General features: G+C 44.5%; 1 long non-coding RNA gene across 1 annotated transcript in view; it reads right to left on the reverse strand.

The window, feature by feature from the left end:
• Window positions 1–5,347: 5,347 nt before the first annotated feature.
• LOC309537364 overlaps window positions 5,348–26,429 on the reverse strand; it is a 49,913-nt gene continuing 28,831 nt past the window's right edge. The window contains exon 6 of the long non-coding RNA XR_014221828.1: window positions 5,348–5,357. This is a non-coding gene — a long non-coding RNA (uncharacterized lncRNA). The remainder of the gene's footprint in view (window positions 5,358–26,429) is intronic.

Here is a 26,429-nt window from a genome sequence, read left to right on the forward strand (position 1 = left end):
TCCATTACTTATGGAACATTTTAACGCAAATCTGGACATCAGCTTCCTCAGTGACAGTAGCACCAAATTAGGAAATAAAAGAGATTGTGCATAGTTGCCGGTTTGACAATACCATTTTTGCTAGTTGTGTTTGTGTCTCTCGGCTGCTGAGTTGTCCATAGGGGTAGGTGAATGTATCAATTTCAGTGTGTCATTTTCCCACTCTTAATTCCATTCTCCAGGTTGCTGCATCAGTTTGCATAAAAAAAATAATCCTAAAATTCATCAGTATTTTAGTGCTAATTTTCCCTAATGTAAACATTTGGGTAGACACTATATTTTCCAAATATAATGCATTTTTATGTATTATTTTCAGCAATATACCCAGTATGCATTTCTGTGCACTCTTTCCACTAATAACTGCATTTTTCTACACATTATTTCATTGAAGAACTGCACCACAAAATTCAAGATATGCAGATTTAAAGGATTAACTGTGTTTTAGTTTGCATATTGCATCAGAATGAGCAAACTTAGTAGGTATGCATTCAAATTTGAACTGAATTAAATTATGTTCCCCATCCCTAGGCTAGGTTAGGCTGTGATTCGTTTTGTGCTTTGTACAGAAAGTAGGAAACCAGTAAATTTGCCTTTATACGTGTGCTGGATCGAATTCCACCCCCACCCCCCAATCCCTACTCTCTTGTAAACACACAGGATCTTAGCCTTAGTGACTTGAGCTGCAGAAGCCAATCCAAACTGAATGGAATTCCTATACTCCTGCAACTCATCAATCTTTCCATTTTATAATTGGTTTTCCACCACACTCATGCATCATCACCCCTTTCTGGAAAATAAATGCTCTGAATTAATTTCATAGGGATTATTTATTGGTCCTCAATTGTCAACGGTCTGTTCCATGTTGTGCTTTCCAGTTTTATAGCATCTATGAGTTAAATAGCGTGGCGGGGGGTGGGGTGGGGAGGGACCGTTAAGACTCATGCTGGTGGATGAGGGCTGAAATAATTTCCTCTCTGTTCCTGAATGCGAAACTGAAAATCATCTGGGCATCAACAAAGCCATCATCATTCGCAAAGACAAAGTCCTGCTGTTCCCCAGTATTGTTACTGATTGACTCCCCACACACACCAGCAGCATTCTCCCCACCCCCACCCCCAGATATCCACTTCTAAATTGTGGGGGAAGGCTTTAATCCCCATATTTTTTTAAAAAAATACATTTCTCCCCCCCCCCAAATAAAGACACTCCTATGCTTCTCTGAACAAATTCTTCTCATCCATTTGCAACAAGATTAGTGGCAAAAAAAACACACCCTCTGATTAATAAAAATATATATAATTGCTGAATAGAGATGACTTGGCCACATGCTCTGGTAACTTCCAGACTGGATTCTTGTCATCCACTCTACGTGGAACTGCCCTTGAAGACAACTCAGAAACTTCAAGTGGTCCAAAATGCAGACGCCAGATTGTTGGCTGGGGTTCCCTTCAGGTCTCATATGCTAATCGCTGTTTTAAAACAGTTGCACTAGCTTCCTGTTTGTTTCTGGGCCCAATTAAAAGGTGTTCACATTGGTGTTTTGTTATGTACTGAGCTGAATCCTAGAACTATAGGATCCAGAATGCAGCAGTCTGATTGGTCCACAGGAGCCACCCAATCCAGCTCCAGGTGGAAGTGACTCAGTGACCTGATTGGCCTGCAGGAGCAGCCAATCAGGCTCCTGGAGGAAGTGAATCAGCAACCTGATTGGCTTACAGGAGCAGCCCGGAATTAGCCAATCACGCGGGGGCCATTGTGTAAATAATGTATATATAGCTAGACGTTTTGGGGGAAGTTTCATTCATTGCTACTACGAGCTGAATAAAGAGCATGAAATTCACACTCAGCTCCAAGTATAAAAGGTAAAGGGACCCCTGACCATTAGGTCCAGTCGTGGCTGACTCTGGGGTTGCGGCGCTCATCTCGCTTTATTGGCCGAGGGAGCCAGCACACAGCTTCCAGGTCATGTGGCCAGCATGACTAAGCCGCTTCTAGCGAACCAAAGCAGCGCACAGAAACGCCATTTACCTTCCCACCAGAGCGGTGCCTATTTATCTACTTGCACTATGACATGCTTTCGAACTGCTTGGTTGGCAGGAGCAGGGACCAAGCAACGGGAGCTCACCCTGTCGCGGGGATTCAAACCACTGACCTTCTGATTGGCAAGTCCTAGGCTCTGTGGTTTAACCCACAGCGCCACCCACGTCCCAAGTATATTTCATGTTTAAAGCCCTACGTGACTCAGGCCCCAAACACCTCCTTCCTTACAGACCTTCTCAAGTACTAAGATCAGCGGAAGATGCCCTATTGGTTGTTCCACTGCCTTCAAATCTCAAAATTCACTCACACACCCCCCCCACCGCCTCTCACTTTCCATTCTACAGCATAGTTGCAGTGCCTCCTGCTGCTACACGCCCAGTGGAACTGAACTGGTTGTGATCTCCTAAATCCACCTCTAGTAGGCCAGCTCCTGCAGCCTTTTGCCTAATTTTATGAGGGTGGCAAGGAGGAAGAAACTTGAGGAGGGGGCAACATAAAGAGAGAGAGAATGAGGTGGCCCCACTCACTCTGCTAGCCACAATAGAGGGTTCTACCTCCACATTTAGAGGCAATACTGTTCTGAACCAATCCTTTGGTTCCAACACTGTCCTCTTTTGACTCACCCATTGCCAGCACACAAACCTGCAAACTACCCCCCACTGAATGCAGCCTTTGACAGAAAAAATGGTTTCCCAGCTTCTCTCTTTGTGTGCCACGAACAAATCTGTTTCTTTTGCAAGTCTGGCAGAGAGAGATGAGTGCTTCTAGGCACCTTGACAATCCAGTCAGCTGAGCACCCCGTCAGCGCCAAAACCCCAGCACAACAGTCCTTATAAAGCCTTGGGACTTGCACCTCTGTTCAAGCAATCTGCCTCTGGCAAGAGGACTCTGCTTGTCTCCTGACAGTCAGTATTTTTTGGGGAGTGTCCGAGCACATATCTGGAAATGCAGATCTGTGCAATGAATGTGTATTAAAGCAGTCCATCACCCTTTCAATTTATTTATTTATTTTTAAACAGACTTTATACATTGAGTGAAACAATGGGGAAACGTGCTGAAAAGTATGGGATGAAGGAACAATTAATGGGATGACTCTTACAGTAAGTACCATGCAAGCAAATCAGGAAGAATTCAGAAGGATAAATGCTTGTTGTCATATAACCAGCCCACAAACAAATCAGAAAGAATTAGCAATAGAGGCCAGGTATAGTCTAACCCAGGGGTCAGCAAAAAAAATTAGCCGCAGGCCAGTCCACTGTCCCTCAGACCTTGTGGCAGGCCAGAGAAGTGGCACTGGGGGGAGAGTTGGAAGAGGTGAGGGGGGCAAGTAGTCCTCCTCCACACACCCCAGACCCAGCTGCTGCACTTACCTTCCCAGGGGCTGCCACCACCATCACTATCACTACCACCACCATCACCACTTCTGCTGCTTCTTGTGGGTAATAATAATAATAATAATATATTATTTATACCCCATCCATCTGGCTGGGTCTCCCCAGCCACCCTAGGCGACTTCCAACAAAGTGTTAAAATACAGTGATCAGTTAAATATTAAAAGCTTCCTTAAACAGGGCTGCCTTCAGATGTCTTCTAAAAGTCTGGTAGTTGTTCTTCTCTTTGACATCTGGTGGGAGGGAGTTCCACAGGGCGGGTGCCACTACCGAGAAGGCCCTCTCCCTGGTTCCCTGCAACTAGGCTTCTCGCAGTGAGGGAACCGTCAGAAGGCCCTCGGTGCTGGACCTCAGTGTCCGGGTAGAACGATGGAGGTGGAGACTGTCAGGAAAAAGCAGCAATGCAAAAGCCAGCTGCAGGTGGCTGGAATGCAAAACAGGATGTTGATGTCTGCAACTGTACTAGTGGAGAAAGGGGGCAGTCCATTCTCTGTACTGAGCACCGGATGTTAGCTCAGGGTGTCATCTAACCTGTACTGGAAGTACAGGGGCGGAGCTGTGACTCTACTGCCAGAGTCTGGAGGGTACAGACACGTTTCTCTGTACTGCTGAACGACAGGAATAAAAGACATGTAAAAGGACTCCTGTCTGTCTTTCTTCCCCTCCCTGGGGGAGTGCAGGGAGGGAGAGAAGGAGGAGGGTGTGTTCTCCTCACGTTTGAGGAGGATCGCCGATTTACGACCTTGCCTGCCGGAGGACGCAGACGGAAGGTCAGCAAGGATCCCAGCCGAACGCCTGGAGTGAGGCCAGTTTACCTGTGACCTCGGCTGGAATCCTCCTTTGGGAATACAGGACCGAGGTCATTTAGGGCTTTAAAGGTCAGCACCAACACTTTGAATTGTGCTCGGAAACGCAGAGCAAGCTTGTCCGCTCCGCTCTTTGGCCCACAGGAGCACCAGGGAGGCAGTGGCGGCGAAGGGAAGATGAGTGGTGAGAAAGGGCTGGCTCCAGAGAGGGGCTGCTTAAAATGGCGCTCAGTCAGCTCAGCCCAGCCCCCTTCCTCCTCTAGGCAGGGCAGGGAGAAGCCAGGAGGAAGGAGGGAGGAGGCACTGCCATGGTGTGTGTGAGGGAGGGGCGGGATGGAATGGCGCAGGGGGGAAATGGTGCAGCCCAAACGAACAGAATCCCCACATCAATCCATGGACAGTCCACGAGCCAGATCCTGAAGGCAATTTGGCCTGATCCAGCCCGTGGACCTTAGTTTGCTGACCCCTGGTCTAACCTGTGCATTAGCTTTGTGCAAGCAACTCAGGATGAATGCTCAATCAATGGGTCATCTGCAAGACCCATCTTCCTGGCTTCTGATTCTTCGGCTCCTGAGCTCTCTATCTGACTTTGATTGCCTGCCCAATTCTGTCTCCCCTGATTCTCATTTGCTGCTCTGGAAGTCAAATGTTGCCTGATCTGAATTACCAACCCACTTATTGGACAGGCAGGAGTCTGGTGTCCTGAAGTCCGACCCTGCCGAGGCCAGATGCAGACAAAAGGATCAATTGGATGCTCTAATTGCCTATCACCAACAGCCAGATGTTCCAACCTCCTCTTGCCCTCATCTGCCTCATCTTCTCTTTCCTTCAACGTAACTTCTCTCCCCAGCTTTAATTAGCCCATAGCAAAGGTCAGCATTACAATGAGGAATACCAAATGACAGATCATTACACCAGCCAGACTTCAAGGTCTAGGGGTAGCAGTCCCCTTCATCTCATAAATACCAAAGAGGGAAATGTGGTCAAGAAGAGGTCATCCCATTCCAAAGATCAGTTCAAAAAACTGCTGATTGGACGTCAGTGTATTCTGCATCATTGGCTGGGGCTGCAGCCTGCTAATCTTTTTCTACACCAGGAAAAAAATTCTAGGAAATGCTTGCCGTGGAAATAGACATTGATTATTCCTTTTAGTCACCCTGTAGTACACAAAACGTGATATTTAATTGGATCAAATCCGTATTCTGAATGAAGTGTCAAAGCTAATCAGTTATTTCCAGCTTGTTAAAAACTTCCTGTGCCTCAGCTGTGATTCTTAATTGGGAGGGGGGGCATTCCTTAATGGATCTCAGGAGGAAAATAGGGAATGTATCAGAACAGTAGATGAAATGCTTAAGTGTAGATGTCACACTGATGAAAGGAGATTGGTTCGTGTTAATACGAATCATACAAAGTTATAGAAACAGAAACTAAGTGAAGCAACAGGGCAAATTAAATATTGAACCTGCTAGTAGAAAGCTGATGGAGCTCTTCTTCAGACAGAATTAGAAAAACTCAGGATCCAAAAATGGCTCCTCCAGGATTTAGTTTATTGTTAAATATCAAGGTGGAAAACAACAATATATACCAATACAAGTAAACACAAGATTCATAAAGACAATACAAGATAATCACAAAGATGGCAGGCTCATTTTGGAAAACAACTGAATAGGACTGTTGACATATTGTTTTAGGTAACTCCTCCCCTTAGGAGACAGAGCTTTTAAGAATTATTTGCCAAAGAACCCTGTTATCCAGTCAAGTTGCTGGAAAGAAATACAGTTCTTTTTGAATAACATAATATAACAGAAGCATGAAAGGAATATTAGAAAACCACACAGAAGCAGCAGTTTTATAATAATGAAAGCTAACAAAATATTCCTCATGTCTGACTGCACCCCTGATATACTCAGGAGAATTCTGAGCCAGACCTAGAATCATAGAATCATAGAATCATAGAATCATAGAGTTGGAAGAGACCACAAGGGCCATCGAGTCCAACCCCCTGCCAAGCAGGAAACACCATCAGAGCACTCCTGACATATGGTTGTCAAGCCTCTGCTTAAAGACCTCCAAAGTAGGAGACTCCACCACACTCCTTGGCAGCAAATTCCACTGTCGAACAGCTCTTACTGTCAGGAAGTTCTTCCTAATGTTTAGGTGGAATCTTCTTTCTTGTAGTTTGGATCCATTGCTCCGTGTCCGCTTCTCTGGAGCAGTAGAAAACAACCTTTCTCCCTCCTCTATGTGACATCCTTTTATATATTTGAACATGGCTATCATATCACCCCTTAACCTCCTCTTCTCCAGGCTAAACATGCCCAGCTCCCTTAGCCGTTCCTCATAAGGCATCGTTTCCAGGCCTTTGACCATTTTGGTTGCCCTCCTCTGGACACGTTCCAGTTTGTCAGTGTCCTTCTTGAATTGTGGTGCCCAGAACTGGACACAGTACTCCAGGTGTGGTCTGACCAGAGCAGAATACAGTGGCACTATTACTTCCCTTGATCTAGATGCTATACTCCTATTGATGCAGCCCAGAATTGCATTGGCTTTTTTAGCTGCCGCGTCACACTGTTGGCTCATGTCAAGTTTGTGGTCAACCAAGACTCCTAGATCCTTTTCACATGTACTGCTCTCAAGCCAGGTGTCACCCATCTTGTATTTGTGCCTCTCATTTTTTTTGCCCAAGTGCAATACTTTACATTTCTCCCTGTTAAAATTCATCTTGTTTGTTTTGGCCCAGTTCTCTAATCTGTCAAGGTCGTTTTGAAGTGTGATCCTGTCCTCTGGGGTGTTAGCCACCCCTCCCAGTTTGGTGTCATCTGCAAATTTGATCAGGATGCCCTTGAGTCCATCATCCAAGTCGTTGATAAAGATGTTGAATAAGACCGGGCCCAAGACAGAACCCTGTGGCACCCCACTAGTCACTCTTCTCCAGGATGAAGAGGAACCATTGATGAGCACCCTTTGGGTTCGGTCAGTCACCAGTTACAAATCCACTGAGTGGTAGCATAGTCAAGACCGCATTTTACCAGCTTCTTTACAAGAATATCATGGGGCACCTTGTCAAATGCTTTGCTGAAATCAAGGTAGGCTACATCCACTGCGTTCCCTTCATCTACCAGGCTTGTAATTCTGTCAAAAAACGAGATCAGGTTAGTCTGACATGACTTATTTTTCAGAAATCCATGCTGACTATTGGTGATCACAGCATTCCTTTCTAGGTGCTCACAGACTGTTTGCTTAATGATCTGCTCCAGAATCTTCCCTGCTATTGATGTCAGACTGACTGGGCGGTAATTATTTGGGTCCTCTCTTTTCCCCTTTTTGAAAATAGGAACAACATTTGCCCTCCTCCAGTCTGCCGGGACTTCGCCTGTTCTCCAGGAATTCTCAAAGATGACTGCCAGTGGTTCTGAGATCACATCTGCCAGTTCTTTTAATACCTTTATTACTTAATATAACTCCATCAAGGTTCATGGTCTTTCCAGTGTACAAGAGCAGAGGTCTCTGCCTGAGGAGCTTACAATCTGAATACCATCCCTCATAAGTTGGACTTGTGGCTGCAGGCACCTAGACAAGGCTAGGGACAAAGGGATCACCACTTTACCTGTGTTCCCATATTACTACTGCTATTCATTTATTCGTTTATTTACTATTAATTTTCAAGGGTTCTCCTATCTGCGGAGGCTGATGGCTTTCCATTTGTGAGAGGAAGCACATATTGCAAACCAACTTAATTTCCCAAAGGCCCAAAGAAGACTTCTGTAATTACTTGGCTCCGTGACCACAAACCCCTCCTTACTCTGTAATGAAGCCAGATGGATCTTTAGCAACATAGAGGCTCAGGTGGAGTTTTCTCAGAGTTAGAAGATTGAAGGGAATTTCACTGGGTATGAGGAAATTTTGTCAGAAGAAGGGGAAAGCATAATAAAACCACAGGGTCCTGCCATCGTGAAACTGATGAGACTTTGAATACTGTCTGCTTGTTTCCTGAAACATTTTCCCCTTTTAAATATCTCAATACTAGGGATGGATGGATGGATCGGCCTAAAGTCAGATTGTTTGCTTGGGCTGTGTACCAGATTCTGTCAAAGCCTGAAGTCCAAATGGAATTGGGCAAATTCAAGGGGATCTGGGCTTGGGCCAAGTAGGGTTGGTTCCCATTTTTCATCTTCCGCAATAGCCTGTCCAAGGCCTGATACCTGCATATATTAACAATTTATCCTTAATTTCCATAGTATCTTTGTTCATTAAACATTGAGGAGTATGTGTGTGTCCTTTATTTCCTAAAACATGCCTACCGGTTGATTGATGACTAGTCAGCCACCATCGTCTCTCTGTCTTTTGTGGTTTCACGCAAACACCAAAGCAGGTTAAATTGAGGCCATGGAGGGCCATTGCCCATCGCTGGTGAGACTGCCTCTTCCTCAGTAAGAGCTCACCCACACTTGTCTTTGCCCTGTGCTTAGAAAGCATGAGTCTGGGAGGTTTTTCACTGGTTCCAAGGTTTCTGGTCAGAGGTCTGAGTAGTGTTTTTGTTTGTCCCGCAGCCTTCCCCAGGAAAACCTGTGGGTTACTGCTGAAGAGGAACAAATCAAAGAAAAACAATTGATGCTTGCTCAGTTTCGGTGGTAAACAGCAGGTTTTCCCCGGGGGGGGGAGGGGCAGGACAAGTGGAATTGTGGACAAGCCCATATCACCAGCAGGCCCAGTGATGAGCCAGATTTATTTTTGTTCAGTGGGGGGAATGAGGTACAGTGGTACCTCGGGTTACATACGCTTCAGGTTACAGACACTTCAGGTTACAGAAATAGTACATTGGGTTAAGAACTTTGCTTCAGGATGAAAACAGAAATCGTGCTCTGGTGGCGCAGCAGCAGCAGGAGGCCCCATTAGCTAAAGTGGTGCTTCAGGTTAAGAACAGGTTCAGGTTAAGAACAGACCTCCGGAACAAATTAAATACTTAACCAGAGGTACCACTGTACAGTCAAAGAAATCCACAGATTTCTCAGGCCTCCAGTAGCAGACTTTGGGCTCTCAGATTTTGGCAGTACCCTGTGTGGTGCTAAAATTCAGTGCCCCCCAGCCTCTCGCACAGCCTCTGTCCCACAGCATTGGAGCCACACCAGTCGAGCTACCCTAAAACCACATCTGGAGACTTACATGTCCCAGCAGTCAAAAATTTCAGTTCTTTGCAATCAGCAGCGTGTGTGAAAATGCATCACCATTGGCGGAGAAAGTCAACAGAGAGGTTGCACTTAAGTTGAGATACTCAAGAGCCACAGTGAAGAGCAGAGAGTCCCAGTCCCCATCCCCCAACTCAAGTGCTTCTGAAAAGCTGTGCTTGACTGTAGCCTCTTTTCTGCCTGAGAGCCCAACAAATTGCTGGTAAACGAGAGGGTAAATTATGACTTCATTGCTAGCCGTCTGTCCACTGCGACATGCAGGGAGTTTTTGAAAGGCAGAAGGATCTGGACAGACACAGTTAAGGGGTGGGGAGAAATTAAGTTCAGTTCATATCTAAAGGCAAATCTGCAGATTCTGATGTAATGTGCAAATTGACGTCCTTTGAGATACACATATCTCCAAAATTGAGAATGCAGCACATTATAAACACACTCCTTCCCCCCCGCCCCCCGGAAAGCAATCATAAGGTTGTCTGCCCTCTCTCACTTTGACTAAATTAGTCAATTTCTTCACATTTATTGCAACCCAGTCTGTAATCGTTCAGTCTTCCAGTGTGGGAGTTCTTGTCTTTTCCCAGTTATAAAATATGGATATTCATGCATCAGTTAATATATTAATAGCCCTTTCTTTGTTATCTAGTAAGATTATGATCTTTGATATATCCAAGTTTTGTGGCTATTGAATTCATGGGCAGTATGCCTCCTGCCATGGCTTCTATTTCTGTTGAAATCTTCCTCCAGAGTTTCTTTACTTTAGGACAAGTCCAGAAAATATGCTGCATGTTGGCGTTGTTCATTTACAGCACCTGGACAAATTGCTTGCTGTTCTAAATATAGAATTAAGACGTGGCAGTGTCTTATAAAAACTTACTTTGCAATTGATACTTAAGAGTTTGCAGTGGTATATTTAATCAAAGTCACTTCAATGCTTTATTTCTGAAGGCTCAGGTAGCCTCAGTGGTGCAGAGTGCCTTCCATCAGCTTCAGCTGATGGCCCAGATCCTCCCCTATCTGTGCAGGGATAGCCTAACTTCTGTTGTCTAGCTCTGGTAACCTCTAGGTCAGGCTACTACAATGTGTTATACATGAGGCTGCCTCTGAAGATGTTTCAGAAACTTCAGCTGGTGAAGAATCTGGTGGACAGAATGATGCAAAATGGATTGAGCATATAATCCCAGTACATTTCCGAGCACAATTCAAAGTGTTGGTGCTGACCTTTAAAGCCCTAAACGGCCTCGGTCCTGTATACCTGAAGGAGCGTCTCCACCCCCATCGTTCAGCCCGGACACTGAGATCCAACACCGAGGGCCTTCTGGTGGTTCCCTCACTGTGAGAAGTGAGGTTACAGGGAACCAGGCAGAGGGCCTTCTCGGTAGTGGCGCCCGCCCTGTGGAACGGCCTCCCATCAGATGTCAAGGAAAGAAGCAGCTATCTTATTTTTAAAAGACATCTGAAGGCAGCCCTGTTTAGGGAAGTTTTTAATAATTAATGCTGTATTGTTTTTAACACTCGAATGGGAGCCGCCTGGAGTGGCTGGGGAAACTCAGCCAGATGGGCGGGGTATAAATAAATTATTATTATTATTATTATTATTATTATTATTATTATTATTATTATACCAATCCTGCCATGACTGCCAATTAGTTTTCAGGCCCAATTAAAAGTGCTGGTTTTGGCCTATAAAGCCTAAAATGGCTCAGGAACGCAGTACCTCAAGGACTGCCTCTCCTCACATGAACCGACTGGGACCCTGTGATCATCATCTGAGGCTCTTCTTTGTGTAGCTCCTTCATGAGAGGTCTGGAGGGTGGCAACACAGGAACAGGCCTTTTCTGCAGTGGCTCCCCATTTGTGGAATGCTCTCCCCAGGGAGGCTTGCCTGGAACCTTCTTTAGGCGCCAGGCAAAAATGTTTCTCTATAACCAGGCCTTTGGCTGATGAACCATCTACGGCTTTTTAAATGTGTTTGTGAGAGGGGGTTATTGGTTTATTTGCTTCTTATTAAGTTGTCATAGAATTGCAGAAACACAGAATTGTAGAGTTGGAAGGTACCACAAGGGTCATCTAGTCCAACCCCCGCAATGCAGAAACCTTTTGCCCAATGTAGGATTCAAACCCAAGACCCTGAGATTAAGAGTCTTCGTGCTCTACCGATTGAGCTAACGTTCTCTCCTCATTTGTATTTTTATGTTGTAAACTGCCCGTAATCTTTGGATGAAGGGTGGTATAGACATTTAATAAGTAAAATAAACAAACAGATAAATAAAAATTGGTAGTTTGGATCCTCATCCTTTTCTTTGTTCTTCAGTTCATACACCAGGGCTGGGCACAATGTCCAGTTTGCATGTGGAAGACACAAGGTTCCATCTCGACCTTCCCCAGGAGAAGGTCTGAAATCCAGGAGAGTTGCTGCCAGTCAGTGTAAGCAATGTTGAGCTAGATAGGTCAATGACTCTGTATCAGGCAGTTTCCTGTATTCCCAGAGTGGCATGTCAGAAACAAAATTACAGGGTTTGGGGTTGGAGATTGGGGCAGGGTGCTGCAGAGAGAGAAACATTCAGAATCTTCAATAGCAGTCAATCGACAGCTGCACTTAACAATGGTTATAATTTCAGTGCTGATGTTGCCTCGCAGAAGGTTCTGCGGCCTTCATCGTTCCAGCCTGAGTCACATTGGCAAGGGAAGACAACTGGAGGAGCAGGAGCGAAAGAATTATCATCAACATCACCACCACCATCTGAAAACATCCTTGTTTAGACAAGCCTATCCAGATGTCCTGGGCCCATTGTTGTTCAACATCTTTATAAATGATTTGGGTGAAGGTACTGAGGCTGATCGCCGAAGAATTGATGCTTTTGAATTATGGTGCTGGAGGAGACTCTTGAGAGTCCCATGGACTGCAAGAAGATCAAACCTCTCCATTCTGAAGGAAATCAGCCCTGAGAGCTCACTGGAAGGACAGATCGTGAAGCTGAGGCTCCAATACTTTGGCCACCTCATGAGAAGAGAAGACTCCCTGGAAAAGACCCTGATGTTGGGAAAGATGGAGGGCACAAGGAGAAGGGGATGACAGAGGACAAGATGGTTGGACAGTGTTCTCGAAGCTACAAACATGAGTCTGACCAAACTGCGGGAGGCAGTGGAAGACAGGAGTGCCTGGTGTGCTCTGGTCCATGGGGTCACGAAGAGTTGGACATGACTAAACAACAACAACAATTGAGGGGATGCTCATCAAATTTGCAGAGGACATCAATCTGGGAGGGTTGACTAATGTAGAGTTGCCATATTTCAAAGAGCAAAAAGAGGACATATTTGCTACTTTTAACTATGGATCTCTATGACGACTCTCATCATGAAAAAGAGGACGTGTCCTGGAAAAAGAGGACATATGGCAACCCTAGAATGCCACAGAAAATGGGGCAAAGTGCACATTAAAATGTATGTCGAAACAAAATTTTAAAAATTCCTTCCAGTAGCACCTTAGAGACCAACTAAGTTTGTTATTGGTATGAGCTTTCGTGTGCATGCACACTTCTTCAGATACACTGAAACAGAAGTCACCAGACCCTTATAGTATGGGAAACAGCCTTACTAGAAAAATTAACGAATAAACTGAAACTGACACAGGAGCAAACAGAAAAAGACGCCTTTGTATGGCTCCCCTTTATTACGTACACAGCCCAACAAGACAATGACAAAAATCCACCAACAGCATACAAATCAATAAGGCTAACCTGATCCAAAACACCCACCCACCCCCCACAAACATGAAAACAAAGATCACCACAGCTGACCACAAACAAACAACCACACCCTAGGCCAACCCCAACCTCTCTCACCACCAAAGGAGCACAAGTGAACAGCAGAGAACCTGCACAAGCGACGCTGACACAAAACCCCACATATATTAAGTAAAATAGAAACATCACCACCCGACCCCACCCCCACTCACTTCCCCCCCCCACCTCTTTCCCCCTTTTCTTCCTAATGTCTCAACAAATGAAACTGATCTGTAAAAATGGGGGTTGAAATACAAGAGAGAGATGTTGGATACACGTTTGTAAATCAAGAAAACCTTTAATAAAAAAAAAGTGTGTCTGGTGAAAAAAACCCCAGAAAGGTCAAGCAGCAACAACTAGCGACACCACCGATTCTGTCAGGGACAATACAAGATGCTACAGGGGTCCTGAGCCTTCAGTTTCCATGGCAATGTATGCAACAGGGAAAGGAGGGGGGATCACTAGTGATTACAAGGATACAACATGAAGTGTGGGGGGGGGAGAGGCCATCTCTTTTTCAGATGCGCTGCCTTTCCCAAACTTGCCTTTATCTAGGTTGCTAATGGAAGCAGCTGTTGAAAACGCCCACACCTCTGTTTCAGAAAATGTATAATGTGCCTTGCTTATTCATCTCAGAAGTCCATCCCCTCTGATGCAACTGTTATCCTGTGTGTGCTCATTCATGGGTTTTTTTTTCCATAGAACCATAGAACTGTAGAGTTGGAAGGGATACAACCCCCTGCAATACATCTAGTCCAACCCCCTGCAATACAGGAATCAGAATCCCTAAAGAATCCCTGACCGATGACCACCTAGCTTCTGTTTAAGAACTTCCAGTGGAGGGGGAAAGAAGGAACCTTTTACCACATGTGGTGGATGTGCCCCAAGGTAAAAGACTTCTGGGAAAGGATTTATAATGAACTAAAAAAAGTGTTGAAAAACACATTTATTAAGAAACCAGAAGCCTTTTTACTTGGTATGGTGGGGGGTGAAATCCCCAAAAAGGATGTTACTTTTTTTCTGTATGCCACAACAGCTGTGAGAATATTACTAGCGAAGAATTGGAAGAAACAAGATTTACCAGCTATCGAAGAATGGCAGATGAAGATGATGGACTATATGGAACTTGCCGAACTGACTGGGAGACTCCAGGACCAGAGAGAAGAGATGGTGGAAGAAGATTGGAAGATGTTTAAAGAATATTTGGAAAATATCCTTCCAGTGGAGGAGAATCCACCACCTGCCAAGGTAGTCTGTTTCACTGTCGAACAGCTCTTTCCATTAGAAAGTTATTCCTAATGTTTAATTGGAATCTCCTTTCCTGTAATTTGAATCCACTGGTTTGGGCGCTACTTTCTTGGTGCATGTGAAACATCCCATGATGGTTCCCAACTATAATCCTCCAATCCTATAAGAAGATTACAAATTCAGGAAGTCTACTTCAAGGGATATACTTGTTCCTTAAATTCCCTGCTCAAAATGGTCTTTAAACAGACCATAAAGGGATGGACAGATCAGCCTATTTGCAATTTGTGTCAGTTTCTGCATGTGTGCAGAATGCATTCTATCCCAATTCCGCAATGATCTGCAAATAAATAAAAATAAAAATCCATACAAGAGTTTGTATTTGAGTATTCAAACACATACTTAAAAACATGGTTCATCCCAAAATATTATTTCAATTTTATAATCTCAGTTTATTTTTCATTTTAATCTTTCAAAATGTGTTTTATCCTAAAATATGCATTTTTACACATTTTTGTATGCTCTTTTAGCTGAAGTCTGTAGCGCTCGATTTTGAGAAGTGCAAAATCTAAAGGATAACTATGTTCTGGTCCCCAGTACTTGTCCAGGAGATGCAAACTAAGTTAGTTCTCTTAAATATGCAAACAAAATGTTTCCCCCCTACAAGATATTGTTATCCTTCCAGCAATCTTAAACTTTTCCAATTGGCATGACTGTCTCTCCTGTCAAAGCCCCTGAAGATGAACTGATTGGCCCACTGCTGTTACTGATATCCATGGACCATCGTCAGCTACAGAGGTGAAGCATGAAGAAGTTTGGACTGAAAGCAGCCCCTGAATTACAATGCCTTCCTCGGCCAGTCAGCTATTGGCTGCTTTGGGTGGGAGCCCACAACAGACATCCAGACTCAGCTCAGCTTCTGGAAGGAAGCCAGAGGTTCTATCCTCCATCAAGTCATCCAACAGCTTGGCTTGATACAGTTAAGCTGGCTGAGAGCAGGAGGAGGTTGTCCCATATGACTGAAGCCTGGAGCATCATGCATTGGGTCTGTTGTTGTGCTGTTACGATTCATAGGCAGCTGAAAGGCTGATTTGGCTGCCTGTCAGCAGCAGCAGGAGGTTAGGAGAATTGGATTTCGGTGGCTTTGTAGAGTGGAGTCATCTTTGAATCAGCAAAAAAAGGTCACAGTACCTTTCATACGACAGAAAAATGGTTCCAGTTCCGCACACATTTTATTTTATTGCCCATTTTATGCAAAAATATATGATAAGTATTTGGCCCTCTTAATGAAGGAGGGGATTTATCACACTGACTCCTCCAGGGTGTCTTATCTGCTGAACAATTATAGGAATGACATTGTGGAGAATGTGGCAAGATTTTTGAGTGAACACCATTAAATTACATCACTATAGGTCCTAAAAGCCATTTTCATACCTGACAATGTCTGGACAGATTTATCCCAAAGTATCTCCTACTATGTTTCGTTAACTGTGTTGTGCTCTGATCCATGTATATGATGCACTTTTTCTATACCAATAAAGGAGATTGATTGAATGACTGACTGATTGATTGATTGATTTCAGATCATCCTTACAACATATGGCCTTGAATGGGGGAGAGGGTCTTCTTTTTTCACTAAAACAGGATAGCAATAGGGTGGCTCAGCTCACTCCTCAAAAGTGAGCTTAGCCTCCTTTCCAGCACCTACTATCCAGGAGAAAAAGCTACAATAAAATGACAGGCAGACCCAGACCCAACATCTGCAGTCAGTACCTTCAAAACAGCTGCCAGGGCCCCAGCAGAACTCACCACTGCACTGGTCTCCCTACTGGTGTTGGGGTCTGCAACTTGCCATTTTAAGCTCCCACACACATATCCCTATCCAGTTCTGAAGGGGAACAGGCTGACTTCAGTCTGAACCAGGTAAGAACAGGACCTCAGACAGCTCCAAGGAAGCCTTGGTTGCACCAGCTCTCTCCTGAGATACAGTAGCTGCTGCTGTGTTGTCACTACAGGGAGCTACATCCAGGTATCGCCTTATGGAAGCAGGCAAGACCTGGTGTGTGGTGCTCTCCATCTTCTTGTAGGACCTGCTTATGTACAACGGAGTCTCAAGCAAAACACAACCTAAGTTTCTCCAAAAGAAGAAATTGAAGCACTCCAATTAATTTGCCTATGTACTTGAACAGAAACTAGCTGAAAGGCAACATTTGGAGATCTACATTGATCGTTACAATGCATCCTTAATTGTTATTGTTGCATAATAGAAGATTATTGTATAATCTTAGAAGGTTGTATAATCTTAGAAGGGGTCTGGCTGTGAGAGGGCACGATAGTGGCTAGCATGAAGGCATACCTCGCTTCTGAATTTGCTCCCAGCTCCCTCCAGAGCCATAGCTCAGTGGCTGACCTTCTGTTTAGCACGCAGGAGTTAGCTAGGGAAAATATCCCAGTCTGAATGAGCTGCTGTTCTTGAGAGCTGCTGCCAGTCAGTGTAGACAATGTGGAGATAGATGAACCAATGGTCTGACTTAGTATAGGGCAGCTTCTTGTGATCCTCAGCACTTGCTAACTGTTCCAATGGAGAAGCCCTGATGATCTTACACACAAATGACTCTAAGAAAACCCTGACTTCCCTCCCCCCCCTTATTTTCTTTTCACAAGCACACATCTGGCACACTGTGGGAGTCAAGGAAGCCGCTGGAGTGGCAATTCTGTGTGAAAAGGTAGCAAAAAGGTTAAGCATCACTTCTTCCCAGTAGCTCCTCCACTTAAAATCTCAGCCTCGCTTATGCACCTTAGACTTGGGGCGGGGGGAGGGATGGAAGAGTAGGAAAGAGTTTTCCCTGGAAAGGAAAGGAAATGAATTTGGCTATTTTAATATTGTGCTACAAAACCAAGGAATAAAAGCTAGCATTCACACTTTTGAAAAGTCTAATAGGGAGCTCTAAATTTGCAAGCGTCAAGTGGGAGTTTCCAAGTATAGACACCCTTTTGCATTCACGCCCCATTGCAAGATGTGCAGGGGTGTGCAGGGAAATACGAAGGTGGGGAGCCCTGTTGGGCAAATGAGGGGCTGCTGCAGGAGGTGTTGGGGTGCCATGCGCTCAGCGTGGGCTCTACACACAGAGACACACACTCACAGAAAGAGAGGGAGAGAGATTCAGGTGTGTGAATGAGCAGTGGTTATGCATGGTGCCTTCAGGCAACCCTCCTGAGAAAATTAACCTAAAGGCAGATCCATGTTTCACACATAAAAAGGGGCAGATCCATGCTACACATTTAAACAACGCAAATTTAAAGCACACAACATCTCCCAGAGAATTCTGGGAGCTGTAGTTTACCAAAGATGCAAGAAATGGCAGCTCCGCGAGGGGGAAACTACAGTTCCCAGGATTCTTTGTGGGGAAAAGAATGTGCTTCAAATGTGTTTTGACTATGCTTTATTTTTTTATATATTTTATATATATTTTTGATTTTATATAGTATAAACATATGATAAACAACAATTCAAAGTCCAAATCTCAATATTACTCTGAATCTCCTGACTTCTCCCCATCCCTTCCATGGATCATAATTATAATATTTACAACTGTATTTCAATATTTATCCAAATTTTTATCCTTCTAAATTATCCATACTTTCTGTTACTTTACAAGGGTGGTTAAAATCCTGCCAATGTTTTAACTTGCTTGCAGTGGTCTCGTAAGTAAATCATAAACTTTTCCCATTCTTTTTAAAAGTTCTTGTCTTCTTGACTTCTGAGCTTCCCAGTTAATTTTGCCATTTCAGCATGGTCCATTATCTTGGTTAGCCATTCTTCTCTGGTCAGGGTTGTTTCTTCCTTCCACCTCTGGGCTAGTAGTATCCGTGTGGCTGTTGTCACATACATAAACATCAAGTTATGTTTATGTATTTGACTATGCTTTAAACGTATAGTCTGGATCTTCCTTCCATCTGTGTACACACTATACATTTAAGGCACATTTAAAACACACTCCCAATCCCCTACAATATTCCCAAAGTTGGGAACAGAGTGATCAGGAATGTGGCATGCAACGGTGTGTGTGTTTGTGTGTGTGTGTGTGTATGTGTGTGTTAGAGGTTAAACCAGGCTTCCTCAAACTTGGCCCTCCAGATATTATGAACTACAATTCCCATCATCCTTGACCACTGGTCCTGCTAGCTAGGGATCATGGGAGTTGTAGGCCAAAAACATCAGGAGGGCCGAGTTTGAGGAAGCCTGGGTTAAACCTTTCCTTCCTGTGCCATTCCCCCGCACAAAAATAAATCACCACCTCTGTATCTGCCTTCAGTTAGGCTGTTCAAAGCAAAGAAGTCATGCTTTAACCAGGAGCGGACTCTTTTTGTGAAAGGACTGTGAGTTACTGAAAACCAATCCCTAGGCTTGCAACGTGCTCAGAAGCACCCTGTTCTTTCATTCCAGCTCCCTCTTCCACTTGGTAGCTCTTGAGATTCTTGGGGAAAAAAGAAGTGGGGATGAACTCCTCCTCCCCCCCAGCTGATTGCATTCTGGCTACATCCTTTTCACACCTCTTTGTTTACATGGGAGAACCATCTGCTTTTAAATGAAGTTTCGCTTACCATTCGAAGCACCCTTGGCAGTGTTTTCCCCCAAAAGGAAGCTTTTAAATATTTTTACGGTAAATAAAAGAATCGCCCAGTTCTGAAGCACAATTGAGCAAGCATCCCATTTTGTGCACCCTCTGCTGGAAGAAGCATATTCCAAATGGGCCAATCATGCTCTCTCTTCCTTCTGTAGCAGAATGGCCCAATCTATGCCTTGGGAGCCAGTGGAGTAATTAGATAAAAGATAATTAAAGCACTGGACCCAATTAAAGGTACTACTGCTGGATCATGAAATTGTGAACTGGTGAGCTGTTTGAGTGTTGTAGCAAGACTGATGGAGGCGAAAACTGTTAAGGCCCAGGAATTCAGGCAACTGTTTCTTTTCATGGTTTTTTAAAAAGAATTTTTGAGAGCCAATAAGCATGTTGGCTGGTTGCAAGAAGTGATGGGGAGGGATGCAGGCTATACAATTGTTCCAGGTAAATCTAGGACTCCGTTTCTTACCTTTTGGAACTGCATTCATGAGAATTCTGAAGCACAACATTTACATTTCAATAGGGTTGCCATATGTCCGGAATTTCCGGGACATAGCCGGGATTCGGCCATCAGAAACAGTGTCCGGGTGGAAATCAATGAAATGTCAGGAAAATCTGGACATATGGCAACCCATGTCGGAAGTGTAGATTTTGGTGAATATCCTTTAAAATAGCTCAACAACTTCTTTTGTTCTTTGAGATTTTGCAAAACAAAATTCAACAACTTTGCCGAACGAAAGCTCAACAGCTTTGGTTTCATGATTTTCACTTTTTGAAATATGGCAAACCTAATTTAAATAGCATGGCTCCCACCACCCCACCTCCAAATCCAGGGATGTGTAGTTTCCCCCATCCTCACTGCTACAAACTACAGTACCAGGATTCTTTGGAAGAAGTCATATTCTTTCAAACACAACATTATTTGCACCTGGTCCTGCCTACTTTTTACACTTTGCAACGTACAGACCACCAGCAGCGGAATGTCCTTTAATTAAGTCTGTTGAATTAAGCAGACTTTTGACCTTGTGCTGATATATTTTTTTTCTTTTCTGCTGCTCTTTTCTTCCATTTAACTTACAGCTTGGCACATTTTTAACTCACCGATGCTGTTGGATTTGTAAGCCGCCCAGAGTGGCTGGGGAAAACCAGCCAGATGGGTGGGGTATAAATAATAAAAATATCATCATCATCATCTGCTCATATTTGCTAGCTCAATTGCTTACCATTTTAATGCCGGGATGGGGAGCATCCCAGAAGATAGTGGCATACAACTCAACAACCAGCATGGGCAATGATCAGAGACAGTGGGAGCTGGAGTCCAGCAACATCTGGGAAAACCACAGGCAGGGCTGAATTATTATTAATAATAATAATAAATTATCTGTACCCTGCCCATCTGTGGCCCTGAGCACCAAAAAGATTATGGTGCCCACCATATGTAATCCAAACTAAAACCAATCTTATTTTTCAAAATGACACAAAACTTACATGCATGCTGAAAGGCACATGCATGTATGTCATGTACAACACATGGCAGCACCTGATTTCCCCACATTGTTTAGATCTAAATCAGTAGGACACCCCGTAGTTGAGGTGGGAATAAGTAATAAAAAGAGAGCAAAAAATGGGGGAAGAGTGCAGAGCGGCAAATTCTTTCAAAGAAAGTATCCTTATCAGCTTTGCTGGTGTCCTAAGCATGTGAACTACTTCTGTCCAGTTTGGACGACCAGCTTCCATCCAATTGAAAATGCTGTGGTTAAGCCGATGTGTTTGCATTGTGGAATCTGTAGTGCATGCGGAAATGACAAGAGCATGTGCCGATGATGTGCTTCATTGAAAAGGAGGGTTGGGGAGGGTTAAAGCAACAGATAAGAAATCAGGTAATGGTGTGTATAGCCATGTAAAATGTGATTTGAAATGCAGTGGGGGGGGCAGGGAGAAAACCTCGCTGCCCTTGGTTCAGCAACATCTGGAAGGACACACATCCCTGAGTCAGATCAAAACAAATTCCATCCAGGGCTGCTGGGATTACGAAACAATTATTGTTCTCCCTCCCTCACTTTTATATGCCTGTTGTCTTTGTCCATGGAGTTTTCTTGGCAGGGATACTGGAGTGGCTTGCCGGTTCCTCCTCCAGGTGGATCACGTTTGGTCAAAACTCTCCACTATGACCTGTCCATCTTGGGTGGCCCTGCACGGCATAGCTCATAGCTTCTCTGAGTTATTCAAGCCCCTTCGCCACGGCAAGGCAGTGATCCATGAAGGGAAAGATGGAGGGCACAAGGAAAAGGGGGCGGCAGAGGACGAGATGGTTGGACAGTGTTCTTGAAGCTACCAACGTGAGTTTGATCAAGCTGTGGGAGGGAGTGGAAGACAGGAGTGCCTGGCGTGCTCTGGTCCATGGGGTCACGAAGAGTTGGACACGACTAAATAACTAAACAACAACAACCCCCACTTTGGAAAAAGAGAAAATAGTTATTCAGGCCAATCTCCAGCACTAAGCAAAACCCGTGTTAATGTTCATTATTTTGCTTTTTCAGCAAATGTGCATCTCCCAAGTATGAAGATGGTGCTGCCGCAACAAGACAAGGCTACACCTGTTGGATTTTCCAGGTCTCCTTGCTTAAACATAGCCCTGTTTGTTGTTCCATTGATTTCAATCAGACCCCACATCAAACGTGCTCAGGTCTGAAGCATTTCCCTATGATTATCAAGTATCATGAAACTCTCCAGTGAGCCAAATCCCTGCAAAAGGCCATGAATGTCTTGTTAAGAAAGATTTTGCTCATCTTGGCTGTTTTCCCAAGCATCCTTTTTAAACGGCTGCTACATTTCCAGGGCACTTTGCAAGAAAGGCAGAACATTCGCCGCTTCATTCGCTCCCACTCCAAATCTAGCACTGTAGCTTCTCACTCTTAGCCTTTCTGGGCCTTGCTTCATTAATTTCTTTACAGATCTTTTGATCTAGCTAGGAAAAAAAGGGAGAAAAAGAAATATTATTTTCTATTCGTGGTCCATGTCTGCCTAACTGCTGCTTGCTGCTGCCATCTTGTGGGCTGTTTTTAAAACTACAATTACATTTAAAGGAGTTCTACTGGTTTAATCAAGAGTGAGTCCAGCAAGGATGAAATTTCACGAGGCTTCCAACTTTGGAAGATTTTCGGAATTCAAATTCAACTTTTTTGAATTTTTAACCTTATCATGCTTTTTTCTATAACCGGCGTGTGTGTGTGTGTGTGAGTGTGTAAAACTTAACGGAAAATCAATAAAAATAGAAATAAGGAAAAGCAAAGCATGTTCATGCTTTCCTTTGGGGATTCAGCTTGAAGGAATAGCTTTTAGATAATAAAATGCACGTTGCTAATTAGTTATAAGACAACAGCGTTGTGCATCAAAATGTCAAAGTCAAGAGTTTTCAAGTCCTGCCCCCCCTCCCTCACTCCTTTTAAAAACCCCATAAATCTAACAGCATTCATAACTGATGATGTTGGTGGAGCGGGGGAAGAAGATAAATTTGGAAAAATATATATTCAGGGAACAAGCTACACAAAACTGAGGATTTTAAATTGACAAACATTAAGCATCTGCTGTGCAGTTGAGCCTTACACCCAGAAGTCTCCTTGAGTTCCATGGAACTCACAGTTCAACATGTATTTAGAATTACAGCTTAACTCTCCCGCCTAAAACAAGGAGACATAAAATGTCCTTCATCTAGCTGGATCATAGCCTCAGAATTTAATTAGTAAGTCTGAATTGGATCGATTTATTTAGCCTGTTCTGTACGATCTGAATCCTAAACACCTGTGTCCTAAACACCTGATCTATACATTCCAGAACAGCCCTCCAGGGACTGCACCACTTCAGAGTCATATTGCAGAGTCCCCATGTCAAAAAACAACCCCTGAACGTAGAAAGCTAGGTTCCCAGGGAAATGATAGCCCATATCTTTCTTCCCGATATTCTAGAATTCTCTTTAAAATGGAGCTGCACTGTCTCCACACTGCATGCGCGCTAATCCTCCCGTTATGCCAATGAGCTTCTTGAATATAGTTGTATATGCCCATCGTTCATCTCACTTGTTGGAGTGGGCTTAGTTATTGCAGCTGTTCACACCAGAGTGGAATAAAGGACACTTCATCATTAAACAACTGAATAGATTTCAAGAGAGCAATTGCCCAGGTCGCATTCTCTTCGCATTTCTGAAATGTGTTGGCAAAATCTGTGCTGGTGGCTTAATTGATTTAAAGCAGGGGCGATAACTCTCTTTTTAAAACAAAAAACAGTTTCTTGTTTTGGGAGTTTGTCCTTTGGGCATCAGAATCCTCACACTGCAAATTGTGTTGTTGCAATGGGGGCAAGCGATCAAGGTTAGACACCCAGAGTTTCTTAAATCACTTTGCCCCTCTTGTCTTAACACAAATGGAACACAAGAAAGGTTGGATTACAGCATTCAGGTCACCTTCCGGGGATGATCTAATACATGGTAGTACAGTGGTACCTCAGGTTACAGACGCTTCAGGTTACAGACTCTGGTAACCCAGAAATAGTACCTCGGGTTAAGAACTTTGCTTCAGGATGAGAACAGAAATTGTGCTCCGGCAGCGCGGCGGCAGTGGGAGGCCCCATTACCTCAGGTTAAGAACAGTTTCAGGTTAAGAACGGACCTCCGGAACGAATTAAGTTCTTAACCCGAGGTACCACTGTACCTAACATTCCACATTGTGGCACCACTCTGGAAGCTTGTTCTAATGGAATGGATATTTGGAGACCTAAGAATTGCATTGGATTCACCAAAAGCTAGAAAACAGGTCAGTGCGGAGCCTCAAAACACCACTGGGTGAGAGAACCTAGTACAAGGAGTCAGAGAGAGCAGGGGCTGTTCCTAATCAATCAAAATCCCAGGTTGCCATGGATGCCTTTATAAGCAGGGGCAGCCAATCTAGTGCCCACCAGATGCTTTCGGAATCTGCTGTCCTCCTTTCCCAGCCAAGATGGCCAATGGCTGAAGATAATGGGAGTTGTAGTTCAACGGTATTTGTATATTTCATTATTACAGTGGTGCCCCGCAAGACGAATGCCTCGCAAGACAGAAAACTCACTAGACAAAAGTTTTCCGTTTTGGAGGTGCTTCGCAAAACGAATTTCCTATGGGCTTGCTTCGCAAGACGACAATGTCTTGCGAGTTCCTGCTGGTTTTTTCCCCTTTCCCCTCCCTTTTTCTAAGCCGCTAATCCGCTTATCAGCTGATCCAATCAGCAGATAAGCCACTAAAAGCCGCTAAAAGCCGCTAATAGCGCTAATCCGTCAATGAGCTGCTTGCACTCCCGGACGCCGCGCCGGGCTACCAAAGGTTGTGCAGAGCTGCCTGCGCTCCCGGGCTCCGCGCAGCTCCGCACAACCCTCCAGAGCTGGGCGCAAAGCCGCGCCGGGCTCCTGAAGCTTGCGCAGAGCTGCCTGCGCTCCCAGGCTCCGTGTAGCCCCATGCCTGGGGGGGGTAATCCCCCCCAAAAAATCTAGGTGCGTCCTTTAGGGCGAAAAATACGGTATATATTAGCATTAATGGGAAAACTTACCAGACCCCTGAAAGCTCAGAGGAGTGAACAAGACGCAGATGGCTATATAGAAACATGGTACCCTTTACTTTCTCAACTGATAATCTTACAGTGTGGCATCCTCTGAACACCCTTGTTCAACTTTGGAACATTTTTAATTAAAAATTCTGCCCCATTCCATTATTGCAGGGGGGACAGGGGGATGTTATTGCAATTACACACACAAACACAGACACACACATACCAACAGGTGATAATCAGGACTTGAAGCACTAGGTAAGGCTTGCAAAAGACCTGAGCAGTAGTTAAAGCAGCACTGATCAGCTGAGGATTGAAGTCACCGCCTATCAGCTGACAGGCAGCATTTTAAAGCTTGCTTTCTGCAGGGATTGGCTGGGCAACAGAGTTCCCTGTGCAGAACCGTCACATAGCCTATCCAGCCCCGTGCCTGATGACATACGTCTGGTGCAAGGCAGGCGAGTGTGGTTTAGGGGGAAACAGCCTCGTGGGCCAAACGGAGACCCTTCCTGGGCCAGATCTGGCCCCTTAGGTCAGAGGTTCCCTACAGACAATACTAGGACTGACCTAGCTAGCAAGGCCAGAGCTCAGGGATGATGGGAGTTGTAGTCCAACAACATCTGGGGACCCACAGGTTGAAAACCGCTGGACCACATAGAAGGAATCTTCCTCCTTTCTTTCAGGTGGACTGGGCCTGTCACTTATTCAGTCCCACTACGCACAGGAGAGCACCTCCTTCCTAATGAGTGAATACACTGACCATTCATAGCAGTTTCCCTATCTTGGGCCTCCAGCTGTTTTTGGACTACAATTCCCATCATCCCTGACCACTGGTCTTGCTAGCTAGGCATGATGGGAGTTGTAGTCCAAAAACAGCTGGAGACCCAAGGTTGGAAAACCCTGATTTATAGTGTGGACCAGCCTTTCTAAAGCCCACCACCTTTCACGTGTTTTAAGTCCCAGCAGCCCCAGATGATATGGCCAATGGGATTTGTGGTCCAGCAATATCTGACGAGCTCCAGGTTGGGAAAGGCTGACATGGATGTTACTTGTTTATACATGCATACCATCAATCTGGTATATGATGCAGGTGTAGAGGAAGAAATACTATACCTTATCCCCAGCTTATTTCAGGGCCTCATTCACACCATACATTTAAGGCACGGCAGAACCACCTTGAGAAGTCATGGCTTCCCCCAAAGAATTCTGGGAGATGTAGTTAGTTAAGGCTACAGAGACTTGCTTGCAGACCCCTATTGCCCTCAGAGCTGCAATTCTGTGAGTGGTTTAGCAAACCCCTTCTCTTCGCAGGTAACTGAGAATTATAGCTCTTCCAAAGGTAATCTTTTTTTTCTGCACAGCTCGTTTTATTTTTGGCTGGAAGCATCTCATGGCTGGCTGATCCCTGCTTTTGTCTACACGGGACAACCATTTTTAGATTATTTTTTATTGCACATAGTGTCGCTCCAATGTTATTTCTGGTTACTATTATTATTGCATCTTTTTGGTTTTGAATTATGTTTTACATGCTGCTGAAAACAGCCTTGAGGCTTACCTGAAAAGGCAGCTTATTAATATTTTCAATACGGCAATCACCCTATTCTGAAGCTGAGTTGAGTAAGCATCCCATTTCTTGCTGCGTTTGCAAGCTGCGCGCCCCTAAACTTCAAATCGGTCCTAGGGATGGTGTATAATAAGCAATAAAAATGCAGGCGACAAAAACAGAATCAACGGCCCTGCAGAAGATG

Source organism: Podarcis vaucheri (genome assembly GCF_965113315.1).
Source record: "Podarcis vaucheri genome assembly, chromosome: 7".
Taxonomy (NCBI): domain Eukaryota; kingdom Metazoa; phylum Chordata; class Lepidosauria; order Squamata; family Lacertidae; genus Podarcis; species Podarcis vaucheri.